This window comes from Tympanuchus pallidicinctus, unplaced genomic scaffold, assembly GCF_026119805.1.
Source record: "Tympanuchus pallidicinctus isolate F22 unplaced genomic scaffold, pur_lepc_1.0 scaffold1, whole genome shotgun sequence".
In the NCBI taxonomy this organism is placed as follows: domain Eukaryota; kingdom Metazoa; phylum Chordata; class Aves; order Galliformes; family Phasianidae; genus Tympanuchus; species Tympanuchus pallidicinctus.
In genome coordinates this window covers 25,837,520-25,865,207 of record NW_026294618.1, presented here as the reverse complement: position 1 = coordinate 25,865,207, position 27,688 = coordinate 25,837,520, and the positions used below count along the sequence as shown (strand labels likewise).

The window sequence follows — 27,688 nt, the reverse complement described above, 5'->3', positions numbered from 1 at the left end:
AGTTACAGATAGCACCATGGATGGTGAATGGATCTCACAGATGGTCAAGGGAGAATTAACTGAGACAAATTTCACAGATAAATAAGGGGAGGGGGGGGGGGAAGGGTATTGAGGATTTTGGGAAGATTATATATGATATTCTTGCAAGGCCAACATGGTCTGTGCAACAATATCAATAATCTCAGATAATCTCAGATAAAGCTAAGGTTATCTAGATTGCCATATCAGAAATACTGAATTTGTGTATGAATGTGACAAAACTGGGGTCAATGGGGACAAAGACTTAGGAAAGGTGGATGTAAATAAAAACATGGGAAAATGCAGAGGCATGACAAAAGTATTGATGGAGTGTAAGTGGGCAGTCACTCAAAATGTTTGTTTGGCTGAGCCTTGGATCTGATTCACAAACAAAATAAGTAATTCCTTCTACAGTTAAAAATAGAATTAATGTGGAATAATAGTCAAACACTACATGGTAACAACAGAATGCTTATGGTCACACTAAGAAGTATCCTTCTCTCAAGCATGCTCTAATTTCCTATGTTTGCTTTTTTAGGCCCTTTTTGTGAGGAACCTGGTAATCCTTGTGCATCTCAGCCATGCCTGAACAGGGGTGTATGCCAGTATTATCAGTCTGGATATATTTGTGATTGTCCAGCAGGCTTTCTTGGTCACAATTGTGAAATCGATATCAATGAGTGTTCTTCAATGCCATGTCAAAACAGAGGTACATGTATCGATTTGCCAAATGTAAGTATAAGCTTCAGAGATCTGTATTTGAACACAGTGCCAAACAATTTAATTCTAATTTAAGGTCAGCTTTAGATGTATCCTGAAGATACACTGCATTAAATGCATGTGTCATATTCATAAAAAAGCCTGAATTCCCCATTTTCAGTTGAGATGTTTGGATATCACTTAAGAAGCTAGCAGTGTTTTTCCTTTTTTCTTTTTTTTAATCTTTCTTCAATAAAATAGGATATAAAACACAATACAATCATCTTTATTGCCTAGAAGTTTATTCTTGCTTTTCCAATGATATGTTTGGTTTTTTTGTTTTTTGTTTTTTTTTGTTTGTTTGTTTGTTTTGTTTTTTTTTTTTTTTTTTTTTTTTTTTTTTCAATAAAATGAGTTTGTGCATGCTTACCAAGGTATGATAACAGAGTCATATTTGGTAGCATTTCAAACTGCATTGCCAATTTTCTTTCATTAACACTACAATTGTAAATAGCAGTGATTACGGAGAAGCAAAATAGTAAAAGAAGAGCTCAAAAATTCACTTAACATGTAGTAATGATATATGCTTATTCACAAGAGAAAGAAAAAGAGACATCTAAGTTTCTAAAAATATGATGGATTTCTAAATTTTGCAAATTGTGATTTTCATCAGGGAAACAAACTCATGTATAATTTTTGTTTACTTTCTAGTATGAAAATGCTTGTAAAGATCATTATACTGTGGAGAAAAATAAGAAGGAGAGTATTAGCTCCAATAAATATTTTGTTGTAATATAACTTAGTGTTCTTTCTGTGTAAAATATTGACTACTGTAACTGGCAAATGTCTTTCACATTTTGAGGGAAAAAAAATACAAACCATTTTTTTTTCCTTCTGTAGTTATTGAGTACTCTGATATATGATATATCTCATGCACTGCTACTGTTAAATAGAGACTTTCATACTGAAGCATATAAAGGACAAAAACATAAACAAATTATAAAGCTCCTTCACAAAGCCAGATATATTTAGAGTATTTTCAGTTAGTAAACCCAACTCTGATGTATTCTGTGCTGGAAGGCCTATTCCACTTGTCCTAAATTATGCTTAAAACCTATCTGAGGCTAGAACTGTGCTTTGTTATGTATACATAGACTGCTTACTATGTCATCTTTAGGATCTTTGTAATAATGGAAGTAAATACGAATTTTTTATTAATTGAATACAACATATAATTATTACCTATTTCCTTTTCTGCTATAGGATGTAGCATGTAGATGTCTGCCGTTATTCACTGGCAAGTTCTGTGAGAGAATACTGAATCCATGTGAATTATTGCCTTGTTTAAACAATGCAACCTGTGTATCTCAACAGCAGAACTATAAATGCCGGTAAGATTAGAAATCCATTTGTTTCAGTGCTTAATTGGATCACTCGATGTCATTGATTGCAGAAGGAAAACATGTCAGTTACAGAGAATGCAAAAAACTCATTTTAACATTTTGTTTCTTAATTTTGGTGGCCTACTGTGTTGAAAACTCATGAAATATCATAAGGAGCACTTAATGAGGTATAAATCGCTTAGTCATTAATTGTGTGAGAAGAAATATATAAATCCTGACACTCTGAGAACAAATGACACAATTAAATTACAGGTACTACTCCCATTCAAGTGGTTTGATGGTTATGTTGTGTTTCTAAAATGATAAGACAGCTATATTCATTCCTAATTCATAGACATGCGTTAGTCGTTCTTAGATTGATCCTTCAAGAACCATGTTAAAAATTGCTTTATTCGAAAAGACCACACTGAAAATCATCCTGTTGCGAATTATAGAAGTGTTCCATTAGGTATTTAATTTTATTCCATTTTAAATAGCTTTATAGATATTTTCTTACACTACTGAGGAATACAATTTTTTCTCTTCACTTTTACTTGGCTTTTATCTCCTTGCCTTAGAATAACTTCTGCTAAGTATTACTGAAGTACAGCAAACAACTTGCAAATTTTAAGACATTCATAAAAGTAGGAAACTGAAAGCTGTGTTACACAGAAGTCTGAAAACACAGTGTGAATGAACTTAAAAACTGAAAACTGAAAATGTAACAGAAATACAGAACATTAAGTTACAGTCCATAAGAAGTTTGGCTGAAAAGTCTGTGAATCTAGATATGTGTAGAATATGATATGTTTACATCTTTCCACACTATAAAAAAGATAAATATTTTTATTCATTCTTACATCTACCTATATTCTGGCACACATACCTGCACATATACAGAGATAGGTTTTCACATATAAATATGTATAGCACACAATGACAGGTGTTCTCATTTATTTTCCAGTATGTTCGATCTAGATATAAGATATTGATAGTTTACTATTATATATCCAGTCTTTTACGCTGTATGATGGTACATGAATTAGTATGATGAAGCGTTGCCTGAAATAGTATGAACTGTTGCCTAAAGCTCACATTTAAATTATGCCTTTTCTAAAAGTAACAATAATAACAAAGAAAAAAATCATGGCCCTGCGTGTGATGTAGTTTCAATAGCTTATAGTTTCAAAAAGCACAGCCTGAGATGATACTTTACTGTGAACCTTGTACTACTGAATGCAGCTAATAAAAATATGGAAAGACGTGGTGGTTTAAGAGAGAAAGAGTGGCAGACATCCTACAGATAAGTGTAATGAAAAGTAAAAAATGGACAATTAACAAGGCATTTATATTGATTATAAAGAGAACCACTTAAATTATGTTATTAAAGGTAGCTATCAGAAATTTAAGTTTGGGGCCCTAAAAAGGTGCAAACCTGTTTACCACTATTATCAAACACTAAGATCCGTTTAGTACCAGTGTTGTTGAAATTTTTACCTTTAATAGTTGTGCATCATTCATGCTCTTTGTAAAATACATATTTAGCAATATGACAGGAGTGTCACGTTTGTGGAAAGCTAGTCTGAGAAATACCATAGCTTTTAAGTTTATTTTTTTAACACCAAGAATTATTTTGAAGGGGGAAAAACAGCTTAGAGAAAACATTGTGAATCTAGCAATGAAAAGTACATACTTCAACTTTGTAAAATATCAGTGAACATATTATTCAAGTAGAGTTTTTGGCTAGAATTCTTTCCACGTGATGTTCCCTAGCATCCAAGCTATATACTGGAATGTCTTGGTAAAGGAAGAGATCAACTCCAAAGTTGATCAAAGGAGATCAACTCCTTTCCAAAGTGAGGAATCCAAGATAGGCAAGATAAAGCATTTTCTGAAGGATCCCAAAATGCACTGCAAAAAAGGGGAGAGAGACTTCTGCCCTAAAGTAGATACTAAAACTACAGATTTTAAAATGAGATAAAACTGTTTACACTGGAAATAAGTTTCAGTACTCAGCTTTAGTTATAATATTCACTCACTGAAGGCTCCAACTATTTTTTTTTACTAGTATCACAAGTCTTTAAACACTGTATTGCTAATAAAGTGATTTTTTCTTTTTTTTCTGTAAAAATAAAATCAGTTTTTGACCACTTAATACCAAATACATAATAAATGCAAATTATATATATATATATTTATACCTGTGTACTTGGAAGAAAGCATTTAGGTGAGAGAAAGCATTTTGAGGGAGTTTGTCAGGCACTTTTTCACAAGGAGACCAAATCCAGTAACTTAGTTGTGACAGCTGCAGTCTTGCCAGAGTGCTGAAATGCACAGGACATGCAGAGTTCTCAGGGAGGTCCAACTGTCAGCAGATTTTTCTATTTTTAGGATTCAGAATTCCCTTTTTAAACTTGTATCTTTCATTGGCTACTTAAGATAAATGAGGATGTCAAAAGACCTAGAAAAGGTGGTTTAACGATTTGAGTTTTGTTACACTGCAGACTTTGATGCTTTCTGGGAGTGAAAGTCATGTTTTTATAATGTATTTTACATGAAGAAAACCTACCATTAATTATTTTTGTTTATTCAGGGAGATAGGAGCTGGTCATTCAGAGTTCTAAATGGAAATTTTGTTTCAATTTTGGTAATTATTTTTAAGTACTGTAGCTTCTGACTATAGCTGGAAAAATTACATGTGTTTTATTTAATGTAATACTATGATTTGATCCACTTAAATAGTATTTTAGCATTTTAAATAGGTGTAACAACTTAACTTACATGGGTAAACATATACAATACACTTGACCTTTTTGCTTGCTACATTTTATTTTGGTTGTCCCAATTTTATCTGCTTCTCCTTATGCTCCAGCTGCATTCTGTTTATATCTATCAGCATCTGAGCTTCTATCTGCTTTTCTTCTTTGAGAAAGTAATTCTTTTCCAGTCTAAACATATAAACAAACAGATTCAGTGTAATTTTCTTCACTTCGGTTATGATGCATGACTATATTGTATCCTAAGTTCATCCCTGCAGTCTTCATATCAAGCACAACTTTGTGCTTAGAGTCTAATAACAATATTTTTTTCTTACATGTCAAAATTTAGGGTGAATTCAAATAGGCAATGAACAAAGATATCCATCACAATAAATTGTGATTGTTTACTTTGTGTCTTTTTTTATTATTTGTGTTCTTCAGAACAATAAAAAAGTCAAAAAAAAAAATAAAATAAAATGAAAGGATGTTATGTTGGTGTCATCTTTGCCATTTTACCGTCAAGTTTTTTTTTCTGTTGATTTGCCTTCATTTACTTCTGATATAGTCATGTCCATTGCGAAACAACAAAAACAAAACTATGAAGAATGTTCAAATGTACAAATTAGAAGAAATAGCTTCAAAAACTAGTGAATCATCTATTTTATGAAACACTCATAGATAAGACAAATTCAACCAGGAGGTCTTCCATCTGATTTCAAATCATAGCTGTAAACAAATCAGTAAAACAGTAAAACAAACATAATCAAGTTACTCTGATTGGTTTTAAGTGTGATTTAAACAAAGAATTACAATTCCTTTGTATTCCTATTCTGAAAAGGTAGCAGTGAGATTTGGTATAGGATTTGCATACAGAAATCTTAAGAGGGGGTTGAGGATAATGTTGAAGATTATGTGCATCCAGTTCTGGGGCCCCCAATGCAGGAGGGATTTGGAGCTATTCGAGAGGGTCCAGAGAAGGGCCACAAAGAAGTTCAGAGGGCTGGAGCACCTTGCCTATGGGGACAGGCTGAGAGAGCTGGGGGTTTTCAGCCTGGAAAAGAGAAGACTCCAGGGGGACCTCATAGTGGCCTTCCAGTGCCTGAAAGGGGCCTACAGGACAGCTTAGGAAGGGACTTTTTATAAGGATACGTAGCAACAGGATGAGGGAAAATGGTTGTAAACTGGAAGAAGTCAGATTTAAATTAGATATGAGAAGGAAATTTTTTACTGTGACAGTGGTTGAGACACTGGAACAGGTTGCCCAGTGAGGTTGTGAATGCCCCCTCCTTGGAAGCATTCAAGGTGAGGCTGAATGGCACTTTGAAGAACCTGTTCTAGAGGGAGGTGTCCCTGCCTATAGCAGGGGGTTGGAACTAGATGATCTTAAAGGTCCCTTCCAACCCAAACCATTCTGTGATTCTATGTTATTCATTGCTACCTATGGGTAGCATATAGCATCTTCCTGTACTTATTTCTACACTACTGTGTGCTTCTGGACACAATATATGTCTCTGTGCATCTTGATTAGGCATACTTAGAATTCTTTTGTTTGCAAAATACAAGTAATTCATGTATTTTCTTTTAAAGTTATTGTCTATACTATACTTGATATTGTATATATATGCCTTACTGTTGGACACCATGTAACTATGTGAGGCTTCATGCTCTCTAAAACCAGGGATGGCATTATTTTTTAAATTCAGGAAATGGAAGTGACATGACTGAATATTGCACCCATTAGCAACAAGCGCATAGAAAAAAACAAAAATAATTCTGTATCATCATCATGATTTTCATCTGGACTGAAACGTTAGATAATGTGCCCTTCATAAAACAAAGAAAACAAAAAATTAGTGTTTATTACTTTGAGATTCCACAACAAAACCAGTTTTTCAGCTAACTAGACACTTCCTATTCTAAGTATTTTAATTTCATACTACGTGATATAGCCTTGAAAAAGAGGAACATGCTAGGTATGTCTCTAAGTACATACTGAGTGAATTTGGTGGGGATTATTTATCTAACAAAGAACAAGAGCTTTTGCAATCTGTCTTCTACCTTTTTCTTTTGAGCAAGATATAAATATTCAAATATTTATTTGTGTATAGTATCCTGTTATTTATTTTCATGAAGACTTGTCTGCTACTCATTTGAATCTCATATTTGTTATTGAGTACTGAACTTTTGTTTTTTAATATTGGAGGGTTAGATTAGAAAAGAATATTCTCCTACAATGATAAACACTGACACGAGGCAGAAGAAATATCTATGACTGCTCTTACAGTAGAAGCTTATCTCCACTCACAGCACATAGAACCAAAAGTCAGAAAATAGAATATTGTGTTTTACCTTTAAAGAAATTACTGAATCCGGTTAAGTAAAAAACAAAAACAGCCACAAATTATCCTGTGCATACATCCCTTTAATCATTTCTTCTTACTTAAGCTTGTCATTATTGACACGCTAGTTAATCACTAGCAACAATTATTGCTATTTTAAACCTCATTTACAATCGTATTTCTCATTATTATCTCTGATAGTTTAATTAACCTCTCCTTTCTAATAGACTTAGAAAATGTGAATTTTAGATTTTTATTAGATATTGCCTCATTCTTGATTGTTTTCATTTCTGAAATATTACATTAAAGATTGGAATGAAAATATTTATTCAAAGATAAGAATATTTTACAGAGAAGCAAAATATAAAAAATCATGAAACTGATTTTGATTGCTTGAAAACCTGTTCTGCTTCTTTTTAATAAGTTATGAATTCTATTCTGCTACTGCAAGAACATTGTTTAATGGAATTATGGAACATAATTAAATACAATTAACTTTTAAAATCCAAGCCTTCTAAAATACACTGGTGTATTTGCAGCTGCATGCCAGGATTCACGGGAAAGAACTGTGAGGAAGTAATTGACTACTGCAGGCTGCTCAGCGTCAACTGTCTGAATGAAGGATTGTGTCTTAATATAATTGGAGGATTCACTGTAAGTAATTTAATACATGTTAAACTAATTCAGTGCTCCGAAGCTGCTTCAGACAACCACAACTGGAAATGCATTCATTATTCTAAGATACAAGAGGGACATACATTTATGTGTTTGTTATTTTATTTATTTATTTAAATCAGTAACATGAGAATTATTCACTGAGTTGGTAAGGATGTTTTTATTACTTTTCTACTGAGACCATGTTTTGTATTTTGTCAAGTAAGAGGACTGATGAGTATTTTTATAGTTAAAAGAATATATAACTAATTTTGTTCCAATGCTATTATGCTCTAAGTGAGATACTGCTGTGAACATTTATAGTGTCACTAAGAATCAGATTCATATTACTACTGACTTCATCAGCCTCCCAGTTTCTGTGTCTTGTTCTTTCCCTTGATCTTTGACCTGAATTGAAAGGAGTACCTGTTTATTTTCTCCTGTAACTCATTCAGTTGCTTGCACTTCTACAGATACATAATCTGATCTGTAGCAGATCTTTAGCAGGACTTTTACTTAGAAACATGACAAAGTTAAGTAAATACATGTAAATGATAACTTGAGAAAATAATGAATATTTTATCTTACTGAAACAAATAAGTATGTAGTATCTGTTTAAATTCTGAATAACAATTAACTAAAATTATTTTAACATTTACGCTTTAGAAAGAATTTATGTAATGTCTGTAAATATGCTTTAACTATAATAATAGTACTTAAATGTGTTTTAATAGTAACCCTGAGGCAATTTGCAAAATATTGAATAGCAGAGACTTTTACTAATAGTGTATTAAGGCATACACGTCTAGAATAACAATTTTCTTTCTGTTGAATATGCTATATGTAATGTAATATGTAAACAGAAGAATAAAACAGATGGCCAGGAAACGCCCAAGGATCTGCCCCTCTGTACTGTGGATAGTGGATGCAAAAAGCAAAACACTAAAAGCAGTTCCACTTCCCTGAAATAAGGAGATTCAAGAAAAGAGTATGCTTATTTAAAGGTGTTTGTATCTGACAGTTAACTTATCTATATGATAGGAATATGAGATTCAAAACAAAAAATACAATCTTTAGTTCTTTTCAGATATTTGCATCTTATATCTGCTTTTGTCAAGCAGCAGTAAAAAAATACAGTATAGAAATTAAAATACAAAAGTAATACAATTAGTCATTGATTACAATATGTGCAACTTACACTGTAATCAAAATTCATTTTAATCAAGAACAAAAGGGAAAAAAAAAGTTTTAGGAAAGAAGACAAAACAAACATAAAAAAATATCACTCCGCACCCCTCATATGCCTAAAAAAATGTAAGAAAGAAGTAAAATAGGTGTTTGGAAGTAAATGGTTTCATATTATAAAAATAAAATGCATCCGTGTAAGGATGGGATACTCCCTTAGCAGATACTTGATTAGGTTTTACAATGGAAGCAAATGAGCTGACATAGCAAAGGCTGGATTATTTTGTTTAGACTCTACTGCTTACAGTTCTGAGTGATATGGTATAGAATCAGAGAATCATTCAATTTGGAAAAGATCCATAAAATCTGCAAGTCCAGTTATCATCTAAAATTACCAAATCCATTACTAAATCATGTCCCTAAGTGCCACATCCACATGTATCTTAAATACCCTCAGGGGTGGCAACTCTGTCACATCTGTAAGAGGACTTGACAGAGAACTGACAAAAGAATTTAAAAAAAATCAACCTGTTGAATTGTAATTTCTACAATTTCTAGAAATTTCCTCTAATTTATACATGGATTTTGGATTTGAAATTCTTCTCCAGCTTAGTTTCAATGGTAGCAATCAGAAATGAAACAGTAAAGTTGTATTTTTCAAAATTATGGTTTTATTGGCACAAATCCTTTGTTACAAATTATCATTAATTATGAGTAATTGTAACACAAATAACTATTCTACTTACATTTATTACATTCATTTCATTTATTACGTTCATTGTTTACATAAGTTTTTAAAATTACTTCTAACTCTATTAAGAAATATGTCTGACTAATGCATGTTAACTTTACAATGTATGTTAACTCCTGTAACACTTAGTTACAGGAAGAATTTATTGATGATGCCATGGTGTAAGATAAAAGAACTGTTACTTCTTAGGAAACTGATCTCCCCATAATTCACGTTCTCAAATTCTTATACATTTAATTCTCATATTTCATAATTTGGAGCACTGTTGTAGTAATAAAAAAAAGAAAAAACTAATTATTTCTGTTGTTTTCCATCACCCTGAGAGCCAAAGTAATAAAGTATACATTGATATAGGATTTATCAATAGAAAAATAGTGTGTAAATCCATAATTAATTGTGGTTAACATAGCTTAATGAAAACAGATCACATCAGACATAACTCACTTATTGAGAAAACCACATGGACAGAGATGGAGAAATATTTTTTGCTGCAATTCTCTCATTAAGCAAAATAAATCAGTTAATGGAGCTCAGTTTTAAGGAAAAAAAGAAATCTACCTCTTTATCATGCTTTAATGGATATAGGCAAATAAAAATATTGATGCAGAGAAGACGTCTTGCTTCCAGATAATCAAATGCTTTGCATTTTGTAGCTCTCCTCCCTCCTGAGAAGAAACACGTAATTCTACAGTTTATATTGCTGGATGTACATGTTATGGCCAGCTTCCAAGAGGACTGTAACAGTAGATTTCTTTTATAGATGAATTTTTTTTTTTTTTTCAGAATTAGAAAAAAGATATGCACTGAGATTTTAAATAACCAAATGCTCAGTAAAATCTTGTATTATCATCTTAAAGTCTTGAAAATCTTTGAAGCAGTTGTTGACATTTTAAAATGTTACTTATTATAGAATCACCAAGGTTGGAAAATACTTAGATCATTCAGTCCAACTGTCCGCCTATCACCAGTTGTTCTCACTAAACAATGTCCCTGAAAACAATGTCTGAAGCTTCCTTGAACACGTCCAGGGTCGATGACTCCACCACCTCCGTGGACATTCCAGTGTCTGACTGGAAAAGTAGTATTTCCTACATCCAGCCTGAATCTCTCCTGGCACAACTTGAGGCCATTCCACCTACTCCTATCATTAGTTGCACAAGAGAAGAGGCCAACACCCAGCTCACTATAACATCCCTTCAGGTAGTTAAAGAGAGCAGTAAGTCTCCTCCCCTGAGCCTCCTCTTCTTCAGACTGAACAATCCCAGCTCCCTCTTAAGACCTGACCAGTGCTGAGCATAGATGGACAATTACTTCCCTTCTTCTGCTAGCAACACCATTTCTGATACAAGCCAGGATATCATTGGCCTACTTGGCCACCTAGGAGTAGTACTGCTGGCTTATGTTCAACCAAGCATCGACCAATAACAGCAGTTCTATTTCCTCTCCTTAAATATTTGTAAATCATATTAAATTATCTAAAATGGAATGGATTGCCAAATAGAACAATAATTGTAAATTGGGAATTATTGTCTCCTGCTAATTTTCTAAAGGACTAGTGATTGTAATACCTTGTTCATCTCACTGTATCTTCCTCTTGGAGAGTCAGAACTCAGGTGAGACCATGGGACCAGGAAGTACAGACCCGCAGTGCACTGTGCCTCTATACCCAACAGCTTACCACATGGTGTCATGATATGGAATACTGATAAAGTCATGACCATATAGTAGAAAATACGAATTTCCTTTGAGATATGCAGAGAATGATTGTATCATTAGTATGCAAATCTGATCAGCGTTTCTATGCTACTTAGAAAAAGGAGGTGTTCTAAAAGAGGTAAATACAATGCTGCCTGCTTAGGAAAAACTACCAGTGTCTGTTTCCTGATGCTCAGTGACAAGACAACTTTGAGCTCCTGTTAGATATTTGACATGAGATCTCAATACACTATTGATGGAGAGCAGGACAATCCATGTCATCAAAGACAGAAGCACTTCTGTGTGAACAGTATTCTGCAACTCTCAGTAGAAGGCATATCGTTGGGCAGTTGTACAATGAAAATTGTTTTGATGAAGCTGAAAAATGGAAAACTCCTTAAGAATGAGCTTTGTAGTATACGGGTATTTTAAAATATATTCTTAAAAGTATGTGGAGATTCACAAAATTTAACTAGTCCATGGGCCATCAGTTTTCCTTAGGGAAAAAAAAAAAAACCAACAAAGAAACAGCTATATTTAAAATATTTAATTCTATGTACCAAAAGATGTTGAAGCCATACTAGCATGGAAATGCTAACTGGTTTTGCATTCAATTCTGTGCAGCTGTTTTTTGCATGCACCACTGACTACACCAAAAGCATTTTCAAAAATTGTTGTGTATAAAATACAATGTAATGCAGTTTGTCAGTGATTTTTAGTTAAATCAGGAAGGCCAGGTCACAGCTGTCCTGTCTTAGTAAGTACAGCAAACATCAAATTTCATGAGGATAAATTACTGTGGTATCCAAAACCCAGAATTCCTATGGAAAACTATGGGCTGGAGAACCCACTCTGAATGGCTTCTAATAGGTGGGCAGAAGATTCATTCCACTGATATTAAAATGTTGGAACAAAAATTATATTTGTCAGAACTGCCATGAATAGTATCAACATTAAAAAATCACTTCATTTGGAGACTCCAGGAGATCAAAGATAGCTAGTTTCTAAAACGTGGAAAGGAAGATTTGCATCTTTCTTTGGTTTGAGAAATTTGAATCTCATTTGAACACATCATGTTAGCAGGTCAGAATTAAAACATTTGAAAGTAGAAATTTTCCGCTTTCAGAAAATCTTTCTATGGAAAATTCCACCACTACTTACTACTGATTTGTAGTTACTAAAAGAAATCAGCTACTGAATTTCTTCTGCTTTTGTCATGGTTTTACGATTTTTGGTTATCGGTCACATCATAACATCATGCAGTGGGAATTAAAGAGTTAACGCTGCAGCTCCAGTCTCAGAAGCAGAGAGTGAAATATGGATCTCAGAAGACTTGATTATTCTGTTTTCATTTTCTGGTTGGTGGGAAAGACAAAACTGACTGTGAGTCACAAGATGGTCTCTCTTTTGTCTGCCTTGGCTCTGTGCATTTGCTGGCTGTCTCTCCTACACAATTAGAGTAAGGCCTTCAGTTTACATACACTCCCCCTCTCATTTAGTTGATTTATTAGCTTCAATTCTGATTATATTGTATTATATTGTGTATCTCACATTCTGCTATCATATTTAGTAAATTAGTTTTCTCCCTTAGCTTGCTGATGCTGTTTTGTTTTTAAAACCATATCCATCCCTTTTCTCAATTCCCCTTTTTCCAGGGCATGGGTCCATGGGTCTCTCTGCCTCATTAGTTACAGGACTTGATTGAATCAGGCCATGACAGCTTTTCAGCTGCAGTTTTGAATTCACTTTTTAAAATCTATACAATCTGTGATTACCTGAAGATAACCTAATATAATTTTATTTTTATTATTTTATAGCTATATATATCCTGTGGAGTAGAGGAGGCTCAGGGGAGACCTCGTTGTACTCTACAACTTCCTGAAGGGAGGTTGTGATGAGGAGGGGTTTGGCCTCTTCTCCCAGGCAATAAACAGGACCAGAGGAAACAGCCACAAGTTGCACCAGGGGAGGTTTAGATTAGATAGAAGGAAAAACTCAGAGAGTGATCAGGCACTGGAATGGGCTGCCCTGGAAGGTGGTGGAGTCACCATCCCTGACAGTGTTCAAGAGGCGTTTGGTTGACAAGCTATGAGGTAAGGTTTAGTGGCTTGTGGTAGTAATGGTAGTGGGAGATGATCTTGTAGGTCCTTTCCAACCTTATGATTCTATGATTTTTCTTTGATATCCATTACATAGGTAAAAATTTAATTAATTCTATCCTCTGATTCAGAAGCTCTACCCTAAACACCTCTACCTGCTTTCTCCAAATTAGAGGAGAAAGGCCACTATTTTAAGGGAAAAAAATAAATAAATGTAGGCTTGACTGAAGTCTCACTTTAAAAATGACAGATTCTGAAAGTGTAAACAAATTGTGAACATAGATTTATTCAATGGAACTAATGGAACTATTCTTTTGTTTATTTTGACAGTAACTTTTTTCTTAAAAAAAATCTAAAAAAATTTTGTCAACAGAAATACATTTTAACAGAGATTTCTATACTTGTGGTCAGTTCTATTTTTTATTAAATTTATTTTATGAATGAAAACTCATCAATTTGTAGTTAATGGTATTTTCTCGTTGCTTTTAATCTATGTAATGTAAATCTATGGCAATTTGTAAGGTTCTGTTATCTTTATCTTTTTGTGAGGGTGGAAAAAAGCAGCATTCAAATAAGGTATCACTCAGGGAACATGCAACTTTCATATAAGTACCAAGGTGAAATCCAGCTACCTTCGTAAAGTAACTCAGATCTTTGCTTAAGATCTACTCTTTTGTTTCTTTTTCTCTAATCACTACTACTGAAGTTAAATAAATAAATATTGAAACTAAGGTTAGTAAGGATATCAGAGATTAAGCTAAATTATTCTAAATGATGAGGATAACAGAAGGGTCCATTATCAAATTACACAAACCTGGAAAAACTAGCAGTTTCTAGAACATGATGGTAGAAGGTTGAGGATTTGAAGACTGTAAGCTTGCAAACATGGCAGTGTTTCCTCTCTGCAGAGAGACAAAAGATGGTGTTCTTTGGTTTCAAACAGTGAATCGCATAGCATTTACAGAATCAAATGGGTAATTACAACTTCCTGTAGAAATGAATCTGTGGGAGAGGGTGCAGCCCTACAGCATTTGTAAGCAGGACATTTCAAACAGCAAGATATTTTTTCCTATTTCTTTTTGGTCGCACATGTTATGGAGGGTATAAATGCAGATTAAAAATGCATTCCACTTCTTGCACTGTGTAAAAAGAACTCATTCACAACTTTTTTTTTTCTGAACTGCTACTTACCATGTTAAAAGCAACAATCTATCAACTTACACAATTAATGTAAGCCTACATTGCCAATTTGCCATCATTCTCCCATCATCCTGACAAGCCACTGATTCATGGAAGCTTATTGATTACTGATAACAAAAGGACCCAAAACTGAATCTAAAAGATGAAGTCAAAACAATTCCAGAGCAAGGGTGATTTCCATTTGCATGTACTACATCTGAGTCAAGGACTGAGCTAATCATACATACTGCCTCAATAGCAAGGCTGTGTTGGCAAGCAAATAAATAGTAGAGCAGCATTAAAGGAGACAAGGATCTTCACAATCATTGTGGGGTTTTCAAATGCACCTGATATGGGTGATTCAAAGCAAATATTTACATTATCTTTGAGAAGCTGTACTAATACCAAAATATGAAATTTAATGTGGGGATCATTGCCAATGGATGTCTTGGTGCTTTTCAAAATAGCAATAGTAACTGTTGCTGATTCCTGCCTTCTGTTCATACAGAGCAGTGGAGACAAACTGTGGTGTAAAAGCAGAGCAAAATCAAAAAGGAGTGGTGTTTCTAAATTCTATTTGTATCTTGCAGCAGATATTTTCTGTAAATATCCAGCATACGCCTGGGAAGTACTGACTGATAAAAGCTTGTATGTATTAACCAGATCAAAAGCCACCTAATTATATACCAACATGCATACCATTAAGAGAATCACTCTACAGTCACTTAGTTTTTGCTTTCTTTCGGATATGTATTTAATAGATGGACTATGTCAAATACAATGCTCTATAATCCACTGTAAGAGGACAGAAAAAAACAGCAAAATAGAAAAGGTCAGTATCTAAAATCTTGTCCTGAAGATAGCTCTATGGCTGTTCATATAATACACTTTTGATCCCTTTTCTCACAACTGTCTATCAAAGCTTTAGTTGTTATGCTTGGGGTTTTATGGTGGACTTGAGATATTTCAGTAACAGAATGTGTACCAAGTGGCTATGTGGTTGAAAAAGTGCAAATGAATTGTGAATACAAATGAATAATCGGAAACACCAGAGGTCACATACTGTAGTTTAGATTAAAAAATCAAATGTGTGCTGTCCAAGATTCATCATGTTCACTATTAAAGCAGAAGAGGCTTACATACTAACATAAAGAACTGCCTTTATTGAAGGCAGTTATATAAGTTCTTTTATAGGGATGGGGGAAGACGGAAGGAGTATGGAACCTCTCACTTGTTCCCACCTAGGCCCCTTCCGAATACTGATAAGCTGTATGCTTTCACCAGAACATGAGCAGAAATTACAATCAAGCAGACAAAGCTGTAAGTCTCATTCATAACCAGGCGTGTTTTGCTCTTGTGGGTACAGAATTTGAGCCATCAGCCAGCTGCTAGGCTGGGAGTCAGTAAGCTTGCTTCTTTACAGAAGATTGGCAAGCAGCGCCAAGCCTGCAGGCAATATGTTAAACCTCGAACCAGCCTGAACAAATTTTGCACTCTGCTGCTACAATTTCCTCTTTTCCACTTTGTAAACTATTCTCTAAGGAGTCACTATCAGTCCTAATGCACTTTGACAATAGTTTATAAGTCCAGTAGAATTTGTAACCCAGAATCTTCCAACTTGATGTACATCAGTCAGTCTGCTTAGATTTCGTAGCCCTAAGAAGCCCACAGTCATACTCTTAGAAAATCCATTTGTATTTACTGCTTGAGAGGGAGAGGAAAACAAGTTCTAGACAGCATACTCAAAATGAGAAGGAAGTGTAGCTGATAGAAGCATTCCCTTGTTCAACATAGGTAGTTCTGAAAGAAAGGGGGAGGGGAATGGGGGGGAGGGAAGGGGAAGGTGGGGGAGAAGGGGAAGGTACATGAGGCGGGAGAGGGGTGGGAAGGGAAAGGTAAGAGGTGAGGTGGAGGGGGGGAAGAGGAAGGTGTGGGGGAGGGGAAGGTATGGGGGGGGGAGGAAAACGTGGGGGGGGGGAGCTAGGGGGTAGGGGGAGGAGAAGGTAGGGGGGGAAGGGGAGAAGGGGAGGGAGAGGGGGAGAGGGATGTAGCAGAGAGGGAGAGGGGGAGGGGAAGGAGAATGAGAAAGGGAGAGGAAGGGGGAGGGAGAGGGAAGGAGGATAGCCAATGTCACTCCAGTCTTCCAAAAGGGCAAGAAGGAAGATCCAGGTAATAACAGGCCATTCAGCCTCACCTCTGTCCCTGGAAAGGTGATGGAACAGCTTGTACTGGATGCCATCTCCAGACAACTGGAAGAAAAGGAAGTTATCAGGAGTAGTCAGCATGGATTCACGAAGGGGAGGTCATTCTTGTGGAGTCTCCTTCTCTGGAGGTCTTGCCTTGCCTTGCCTTGCCTTCCCTTCACAAAATCACAGAATTGTAGGGGTTGCAAGGGACCTCCAGAGATCATCGAGTCCAACCTCCCAGCCAAAGCAGGTTCCCTACACCAGGTCGCACAAGTAGGTGTCCTGGCGGGTCTTAAAGTCCTCTTCACTATATCAATCAGCATTTATTTTCTGAGAATAATAAAAAAAAAGCCTTAAGGAAACAAACATTTAATATGTTTGGCATACTATATATTAAAGCAGTTGGTTGGAGTGATAAAATTGTTATGAATATTTATAACAGTTCTGCTAGCTATGTTAGAAGCAATCAAAATTGGCACTGAAAAGCCTACTGCTCTCAGATGTAATTTTTATACTTATGTACAACATATAAAATAGATTACTGTCATTTTCCTTTTAAAAAAAATCTAGTGTCTCTCCTACTGTTTTGTCCCCATGGACTATCTGAGCAATGTAGTTCTGTCTCTGTGAAGCCACTTTGCCACTGTCATTAATTCTACTGATGTCGCTCTTGTATTTGTCCTTCCAGCTGACTGTTCAAAAAGCAGCATTTCAAAGTCAGATATTTCCATTTGGGGCTAGTATTGCACAAGTTAATTAGCCAATTTCCTTCCACACAGTAGTAGTAATTCTACAGAGGAGGTCACATAAATTTTAATGCACCCTGTACAGTTTTTGTGCTTCTTTAGTATTTAATTGGAACTTTATCAAAACAACTTTTTCCTGCTTTTCTATTGAAATAAACAGGATCAAAGAACCCTAAGTGTTTTTCATACACTCTATTAACTATCTCTGAACATTACAGAAGCTAATGAACAGTGGAATTATTCATGTAATGAACTAAATATTCTGCTTTACAAGTGTTAATTTAGAAGAGAAATATTAAAGCTCTGATAATGCAATTTAAACAAAGGTAAAGATACAATGTGTCTTAATTATAATACAGTGCATCTTAATTGATACAATATAATGGCATATAGTTACGTATAAATGTGTAATAAAATATACTGGAGATAACCCATAAGAGTGTTGTGTTTCATTCTTGAACAAACCTTCTACAAGAAATTGGTGGAGACATTTTAACCCAGTGTCAGCAAAGCAAACAAAAGCATAAGACAGAAAACAAAAAGAGGACTAAATTACTCAAAATCAGTAAATATTACAATAGAAGAGATAGTACATGATAACTATGAAATGTTGTTAATAACATTAATAAGAAGTTGACTAAAACCTATACCAGTGTAGAAGGCATTGTGCTACTCTGCAATTATGTTATTTTGTTTGTTTTTTTTTCATTAATGAATTTTGTTTTTTATTTCCTATAGTGGAGCCAGAATTGATGCACATAGAAGTTGAATATGTTGTATACTAAGTAACCACAATGTTAATAGCCAGTGCTCTTTCAAAAAAACATTTATTACATAATCTTTCAATGATTTAAGTCCTATATATTAAAAATACATAAAATTTCATATTAAAAATACACATATATAAAAAATTACATTAAAAGTATTGTACTGCCTAATATAGCAATTGGGCAGTTCAAGCATTAAAGTGAAAAGGTTAATTTTACCAGGTATAAAGAAGTTCTACCGATAAAGGTAAATTTTATTTTCAATAGATAAGATTTTTAGCATCAGTGTGTATCAATACATGAGCTGATATAAATGATGTTTCAACTGGATATAGGAGAAATGCTTACACATTACAGTTAGATAAGAAATGGAGCTGCTTGGTCGGAGATGTTATGCAAACTCCAAACTGGAAGTGTTCGAGAGTCAGCTGAATAATGTTCTGAGCACCTGAGCAACCTGGTCTGATCTTGTAGTTAACCACTCTTTCAGCAGAGACCTCTTGAATTCCCTTCCCACCTGACAGACTAAAAGATTGTGTAGAATATACTAACAACTTAAAAGGTGATCTGTTAAAAATAAATAAATAAAAAGTTACAGATGACATGCAATTGCATGCAATTGTAATTGTTTTCATTGAAATAATGATATTATTAAAGAAATTAATTTGCTTTTCACATAACATAATGTTCATTTGAAAAATATTCGTGTGATTCCTAAGTATTATTTTTCCATTTCCCTTGTCTGTCTATTTATTTCTTAAATCTTCAAAGCCTGAGCCAGGCAATTGTCAGCTCATAAGAGCTGTACTAGGACTGGAATGTATAGCTTACACAAGCTACATAGATTACTCAACAATTCCCAATAGTCCACTAGTGATTGTAAGGAACACATGATGGTATATATAGCAATGTAAATTGTAAAGCATATTGATTGTGTTTCAGTGTCAACTAGTTTAAGCTAATAGTTAAACCTTTAAAAATACGAGGATTTTTTTCTGTAGCTACACTTTCATTGTTAGGAGGCAATCATAAATATGCTATGCTATATGAGATTATGAGAGCATTTGTACTTGCCAATGTAAATAAATTACAATCATAATATTAAACTCTTAACACAGTGATAGGTTGTAACTAGAATTCCCTTTTTTATTTGGATAATTTGGCTGAATATAATTTAAATTACTAGGCAGCTGTGCAAAATTAAAAATTAAGTTTTTAATCTGGAAATTTCTGATTTATGAATTTCCTGTTCCATTACTGAAACTGGTAAGTTCACCAGACTTTTCATAATTTAACAGAATCATTAAAAGCCTCCACAAAACCTTCATTTTAAGGAACAAGTGAATCAACTATCCCCAAAACAGAACTAACAGATAGAATGAAAGCAGATCTACTGTTTTGTTTTTTGTTTTTTTTTTTTAATGTTGGTTTCATGAGTAAACCAAAACAACAGTTAGAATATTTTTCCCAGTGAAAAATAAACATGTTGATTTTCTAAGTAAAAAAAAAAAAAAAAAAAAAAAAAAAAAAGATGAATGAAATATCTTTAGCTAATAGGAATTAAACTGGTATCAAAGAGGAGAAAAGGGTCATAATAGTAGTTGTGGGGGAACTGTTACATCATAGCTTGAACTCATGATTGAGAACCTGATAAGGGGAAGGTGTCTAGCCCAGGAAGCACAGGTACAGAGAATTTACCTGTCTTCCCACATGATTGAAGGGGTGGACCCTAGGTCCACCCACCCTTCACTCATTTACGGGCCATCCTCAGAAGAGAGAATGTCTTTTGGGTAAAGGCTACTTTCTGAGAGGAATGGTCTACAGCTAGAGACCCTCATCACCAGTTTGTTGATTCAGCTTTTGTCCTGTGTATGACTATTGGTATTCATCATGGTACCTTGCCTGGTATTGTAAAGAACTTGCCAGTAGTAGTTCCACTGTTGCAAGGTGAGTATACTGGGTTCACACTGTCTGGAAACTAAATTGATGCAGTAATTATTCCAGCTGTGATTATTTACAAGTAAGCTCAAGTTAAGAACAAAGAAAGAATGTGGCCCATGAACTCATAAGAAATATGGGAAGAAATGAGTCTGCTTTCAAATCGTGGCAGAACCTGGTTGAGTCTTTCATAATCTGTATTTCTTTTGACCTCTTGTGTCTTAACTGATCTGGAATATTAGTACTTTTGGAATAAAAGAAAGATGGGGCCTGGGATTTAATACTTCTTTGAATAACTGGTAACCTAGGAAATAGACTGAATTTTACTACTGTATTATACTTAAATTTACAAATTTACAAGTAAAATTTCAACTTTTGTTAATAACGTAAGCTAAATTTTCACTGTAAGTAAGGTAAGAAGGATCCATATCAGTTGAATATGTATTCACTCTACTATGTATTCATGAGGCACTATCTGAATTACTACTTGGGACCTCCAGCATAGGAAGGATGTGGAGTTGTTGGACCAGGTGCAGAGAAGGGCCAAAAAGGGAAGGTGCTGAAGCACTTCCCTCAACATTTCTTCATAAGAGAGCTGGATTTGTTCTCTCACAGAAGCCTCTGAGGAGACATCATTGTAACCTTAAGAGGAACTTACAAGTAGGATGGGGACTGACTCTTTACATGGTCTGAGAATAGTAGGACAACAGGTAATGGCTTTAAACTAAATAAAAGGCTTATTTACACTAGACACTAGGAAGAATCTCTTTACTCAGAGGCCAGAGAGATGCTGGAACAAGTTTCTCAGAGAAGTTGTGGATGCTCCATCCCTGAAGGCATTCAAGGCCAGTGTGAATGGGACCTTGGGCTGTGAGATCTGGTGGCTGGTAACCCTGCCCATGGCAGGGAGTATGAGCTAGGTTATCTTTAATGACAGTGATTAATAGCAGCAGGAGGGATGAGTTTCCCCTGCCACTTGTAATTTACATTTTTATAACAAAGCAGATTGTTGGACTGTGACACTTTTTCACTACAAATGAAAGCAGTTTGCTCAGCCTTGCATATTGCATGGGAAAGTATACATTTAATAATATGGAACTGACAGCTTTGTGTAACTACTGAAATGTTTTTTTTCCCATATCTCATGAAGTACTTCAGAGAGCAAACTAGCTGAGTTTGGACTTTAATATTTTTCTAATCTGTTAAAAGCAAGCATGTGCTCAACCTTGAACTACTTTTCAGGGATTCAGAAATTCCCCAAACATTTTCTGTGCTGTCTTCTTCATTCCCCATGTAATGAGAAGCTGGCCTCTTGAGATAAAGAGGATGACCTATAGAAAGATTCCTTAAAAATTCACCCACCATCTCACCACTGTGTATTTCTGAGGTGCTTAATTTACAACAAAATTCTTTAACCAGCTTGTTAATGCCAGTTAGATCAGATACCTATTCTCCACAAATCTTAAGGTGCTCTCAACAGCTGTTTCCAAAACTGCACAGTGAGTTTCTAGCATGCACAACTACTTGGATGTTATTTTTCCTCCCTCAGAATCTTTTTTTCTTCCTCTGCTACCTCAGAAGACACTCAAAAATTGCACATTCTTAATTTCCCTTTCTCACATACAATTAAGTATTAATAAAATGTCTTTATTTTATAAATCTGATGATTTTATGGACAATGCAAAAATCAAGTTTCTCCACTTTTTTCTAAACAAGATGTGGATGGAAGAATTTTACTTGATCTGAAGCCAGAGGAATATTTGCTATCATAAGAATAGTATTTTCTGCTGTACTCCTTGTCCACTTGAAAAATTGGAGAAACCTCTAATTCAATTAATTAATTGATGTTATGCCCTTTTGTCTGCTCAGATCTGGAATAACTTCATTTGAATTCAGAGATTCCCATGAATGAGTGTATCATATTAGAAATTATGCATTTCAACCCTTAGTATCACTGGAAAATGAATGAGTAGCAAAAACATTGACTCATTATAGAGGGGATAGATCTCTCCTATAATTTTTATTGTTGTGAAATGCTAAACTTCATTGGAGTAGTTAGCTTTGCTTACTTTTTTTAATCTATTGCTTTGTAGCTGTATGTGCATATTCATTACATGTCATAAGTGGATGCTTATAACAAAAAATCTGGACCTTCCAATGAGATGAATGAGATATTCCCACGGTGAGAAAGGAAGAGGAAAATATTCTTGTGCTAGAGCAAATCTGTTGAAGGGGCTCTGACTCTCCTAGAAGAAGTTAGAATAAATACTATGAAAAGATAGATGAGAACTCACTGAAAACTGACTTCTGCATGAACTGCATTGCCTAAATGTGAAATAAAATGCCTTTTGGACTATGTATGCCAAAACATCTGAGGAGTTATGAGCAGGAATTACAATGAATGCAGCAAGCAGGATGCTGTACTAGCAGAAAGCTGACGCATATTTGTGGGTCTCTTACACAGACCTGGGATCAAACAAGTAATGGAGATGCTTAGCAGCCATCAAGAATTAATACTGCAATAAAGCCTCTTGTCATAGAATCTTAGAATGGCCTGGGTTGAAAAGGACCCCTGTTTCAACCCCTGTGCTATGTTCAGGGTTGCCAACCACTAGACCAGGCTGCCCAAAGCCACCCCTAGCCTGGCCTTGAATGCCTCCAGGAATTGGGGTATCTTATACCATTAAAAGGATGTAGGAAACTTCTATTTATGTATGCTGACAACTTGGATATCTTTCTACTTAGATAAAGAGAAACCAAACAAAATAATCTTCACTGAATCCTTGCTGTCTGTGAATAGGGAGAAGAAATCAGATCTTCTTACCCCAGAACCATTTGAAATAGAATTTGTACCCTTGGAATTCAGGGAGAAAGCTTCCAAAACTCTAATACCAAGGGATTTGTTGAGTGGGATGCCCAAGATGCAACTCATACTGTTTTAAACAGCATGTTAGAGTAAAATTTATAAGAACGTGGAAGCTAACTTTAAAACCTTCCTGGGTTTTTTCCTCTGTTTTTTCTTTTCATCAGAATATTTTGCAAAACAATTCCACTGCCTAAAATGACAGGTATGCTAAGTCGCAATGAGTTCCTTTTCTCTTTTTATCTTAAAAAGTTATTCACGTTTATCGTAGGATAATTAGTGTTATGGAGTTTTTAGTCTTCAGCCAGGTCTTGCCTGGCTGAACTTTTTTACAGCTATAGAAATATTCTCTTTATAACTTCTGTACACAGTTTGAAGGCAAATAAATAATAACCGTCTATTTCATTTAAAAAGAAAGATTGGAAGGAAGTGATTAAGGAGATGTCTATGAATAGCTCCCTCAATCCAGTTCACTAATTAGTGAAGTTTGCTAACTATGCATTATTTTTCCATGTTCCTCGCAGTTATCTTCCCATTTTGAGTGACTGAGGAATTAACTTCACATACTGAAAAGATTGCAAGTAGATATTTTTCCTGATAGTTAGATAAAGATTTCTCTTTTCAGAGTAACAATTGTCACGACTGCATTTACATAGAAAATGAGTATTTCTTTCCTGTCACTTGCCAAAATGGTATGTGCTGAGTTGTTTAAATTTCCTCATAAACAAGTAGCTCCATTTCCTTGTGTTGAGAATAACTGTAGGAAAAAGAAAATAAAGAGCAGTATGAAAATGCATATCATTCATACTGTATTTGTGGCATGAATTTGGAAGGGGGGTTGGGGAAGAGAAAAGAAAAATGAGGATATTGGAAAATGGCATAAGTGTATGTAAAACATACAAAAAAATGAAAATATTCATACCTAGCTTGGTGGCTTGATCTATGTTTTGAGTTGGGTTGGAGTTAAAAGCATTTGCTGAAGAAATAGGGAAAAAAAACCCACCTTCTTTAAACTCATCTTACTAAGCAATTGAAACTGACAAAGGGAGGGAAAAAAAATAAAAATTATTATTATATTATACTGTTATATTATTTATGCTGTTAATATATTATATTATACTATTATACTGTCTTACCACAGAAGTACCCGTCTGTTATCAGGGTGATTTCAGTTCAGCTTAAAAATATGGTTTAACATTGCTGGAAAGTACTGGCTTAAGCATCTGTAAGACAAGTCCTTGAGTTATCCTCAACACAATTCAGGTACAACATGGAAACAGTGATTCAGTTTCTGAATATTAATTTCTCTACAGAGTACCTCCAGCAGCAGGAAAAAATAAAAAGGGTAATGTATGCCCACTGTTGAATGAAGTTCCTTTCAACCGGCCAGGTTGAGTTCAAGGTGGGCTTTTGCCTTCTGATTTTCTCTCTACACATCTTAACAACTTCTCTGTACCCTTTCTGAGTCACCTGTCCCTTCTTCCACAGGAGGTAGATTCTCTTTTTCTCCCAGAGCCTCATGAATAGCTCCTATTCATCCAGCTGGTCTTGTTCCCTGCTGGCTCATTTTGTGGTTCAGGGAGACAGCCAGCTCCTGCACCTTTAAGGCTTTCTTTCTTGAAGAGCGACCAGCTGTCTTGGATCCCTTTACTCTCTAAGACTGAATCCCAGGGGACTCCCCCTGCTAGTCTTCTAAAAAATTCAAAGTCTGCCCTTCGGAAGACCGAAGTAGCAGTTTTGCTGTTCCCTGTCGTGACTCCACCAGGAATCGAGAACTCTACCATTTCATGGTGTCACGGAGTTGACCAGATCAATCTACGTTCGTGACAGGGGCGACAGGCCTCTGCCCTCCCCCTTCACCCCAGTGCCACAAAAATGGTAAGGAAGAAAGGGAGGAAAAGAGCAGCGGCAACAATCTATGGAGGAAAAGTTATTTTACTGTAATAACGGAAAACAAGATATCAAAATATAATACAATTTAATTGCAATTGAGATTAATAAATCAGACAAGATGAGAGAGAGAGTTCCCGGGACCGAGTCAAACCTGAAAAGCTTGGAACGGCTAGGAAAGCACCCTCCAAAAAACCTGATAAATTAGAGCAAGGCCTGCTGAAAGCCATAATCATTGTCAAAGTATCGTAGCACATGATGTACGAGGAAAGGCTGAAGGATTTGTTTAGCCTTGAAAACAAACAGCTGAATGAGAGTTATAATTCTCTTCTTCAGTTGCCTTTTGGGTGATGATAAGCAAGATGAAGGAAAACTTTTGTCAGAAGTGCATAGCAATGGAATTTTCACATGTTGCAATGAGGAAAATTCTGAGTAGGTTTTAAGAGGAAATTGTTCACAGTGAGTATAGTTTAGCACTGTTGCAAGCTACCCAGAAACACTGTGGAATTGCCATCCTCAGAGTTCTTCAGAGCTCTTCTCAACAAGACATGATCCTGAGTAACCAGATTAAACTTTTAAGTTGATCCTGCTTTGAGAAAGAGGTTGGACTAAATGACTTCCAAAATTCTATCTCAACCTAAGTTATTCTGGAATTCTAGGGGTTTAAAACATGTTAACATACAAAATAATGTTTTCATAGGTTTATTTGGGGAAGGTTTGTCTACTTAATGACAGAGGTAGATGTGGCAATCAATACAGTTAACTAAAACATTCCACTTCACTTTCTTATATCTATAATATGACAATAGAGTAGTTCAAATGGAACTAAAAAGGGCATGAAGCCCAAATGTAGCCAATCCAAGCTTAAAAAAAAAAAAAAAAAAAAAAAAAAGTTAAAGCATATTAATGATAGCATTATCCAAATGCCTCTTATTTTCCTTCTTCTGGAAATTGTGAAGAACAATAAAGTTACATATTGGCCTCCAATTCTCTAAACTAGGCAGTGTCCTCATCCTCTCCTTATAGAGATATGCCTTCCAGCCATTCTAGTAGCTAAAGAAATTGTTATTCTTTAACACTTGCGGTTAATTTAGTGAAGATGCCTAGAGTCTGTGTAGGTGGCTAAGTTCCTTGGCCGTTACTGGTTTGAGATCAAGGTTATCAGTTTCAGGAGCGTTTTGAGAGAAATCATTACTGAATCAGGCTGTTCACTTCTTTTTAATCCCTCTTTGCTCTTCAGACTTAATGATTTGTGATACTTTGCTCCTTTATGGTGGAGGAAAGGGAGTGGGAGGGGGTGGGGAAGGAGGCAGAGGAAGGGAAGGAGACTTCTTTTAACGTAATTTGCATTAGGGCTTTTTTGTATTTTGCTTGTTATTCTTCTGTATTCATATTCTTTGCATTTTCAATGCCGTTGTCCTTTGGGAGCATTTTGTTACTTGGATGATGTGCAGCTGCACACACCTCTGCCCCTTTGCTGGTCACACTGTGTACATACTAATGCAAAATATATATCTCTCACAGTATTAAAATATCATTATTCTATTGTTTATACTGCTTTATTCTCCTTATATTTGGATTGAAGGGAAGCAAATATTACTTATATACTAATCAAGGCACTTGAAATTTGAAGGTTGCACAGGACAGTTTTCAGAAGCTAATATAATCTGGTATTCCAATAAAATCTTTTCAGTGCTTTTTTTTTTTAGTTGTTTGTTTTATTTTACAGTACAAGCCACTGTCTTCTGCTGTTTTTTAAATGTTGTGTCTTGGTCCTTGAAGGATATTCAAGAAAAAGACTTTTCCAACAGATAATGTTGTTTTCTCTTTTTAAAGACTTCTCTATACTGCTTGCTGTTAGTCACTCTCAATGATCTCCTAGTATGATTATCATATTGCGACATTGTGTTTCCAAATTATTAGGAGTAACAGAAAATTACAACTAACGGCAATTCTTGGAATATTAATTATCTGTTTGTTCTGATGTTCTAACTCCTTATTTTTGTAAATTAAGTTCTTTATCTATATTTATTTGTAAATTAAACCCTCCTCCCCAGAGCCTGCTTTGACTCTCACCTGTTTACCTTAGAAGACTTTCACATTAAATTCTCTTTCTGTGGTTCTATCATTACTGTAAGTAATTCACCTTTTCCATTTTCTCCTACTCATGTGCCTCCTTTTCCTACACTTTTTCAATATGGTAGATGTTGAAACTCTTTTGACATTCCAAAATAATGGAAAATATTTTAAGCTGTATTTTTACTGTATTTTATTGTACTTTTAATCTGTGGTGACAGAGACGACAAACTTCTACGAACACACTGTATTTCCATTTCGTGTTTCAGGTGGTGGTGGTGTTTTTAACTCTAATACTAATTTCTTAATATCTAGTGTCTCTGTGCACCTGGCTGGACTGGAGAATTTTGCCAAGTTGCTGAAAATGCATGTTTAATTTACCCAAACAATTGTTCTAATGGATCTACTTGCATCAATATGAGCCAACTGGGAGAGCAACCTTTGTTTCAATGCTTGTGTCCT

General features: G+C 35.1%; 1 long non-coding RNA gene across 1 annotated transcript; it reads left to right on the top strand.

The window, feature by feature from the left end:
* The first annotated feature begins 1,995 nt into the window (after nt 1-1,995).
* Nucleotides 1,996-27,688, top strand: LOC128089480 (uncharacterized). Its single transcript, XR_008210525.1, has 3 exons — nt 1,996-2,108; nt 7,737-7,851; nt 27,542-27,688. It is a non-coding gene; the product is annotated as an uncharacterized LOC128089480 (long non-coding RNA).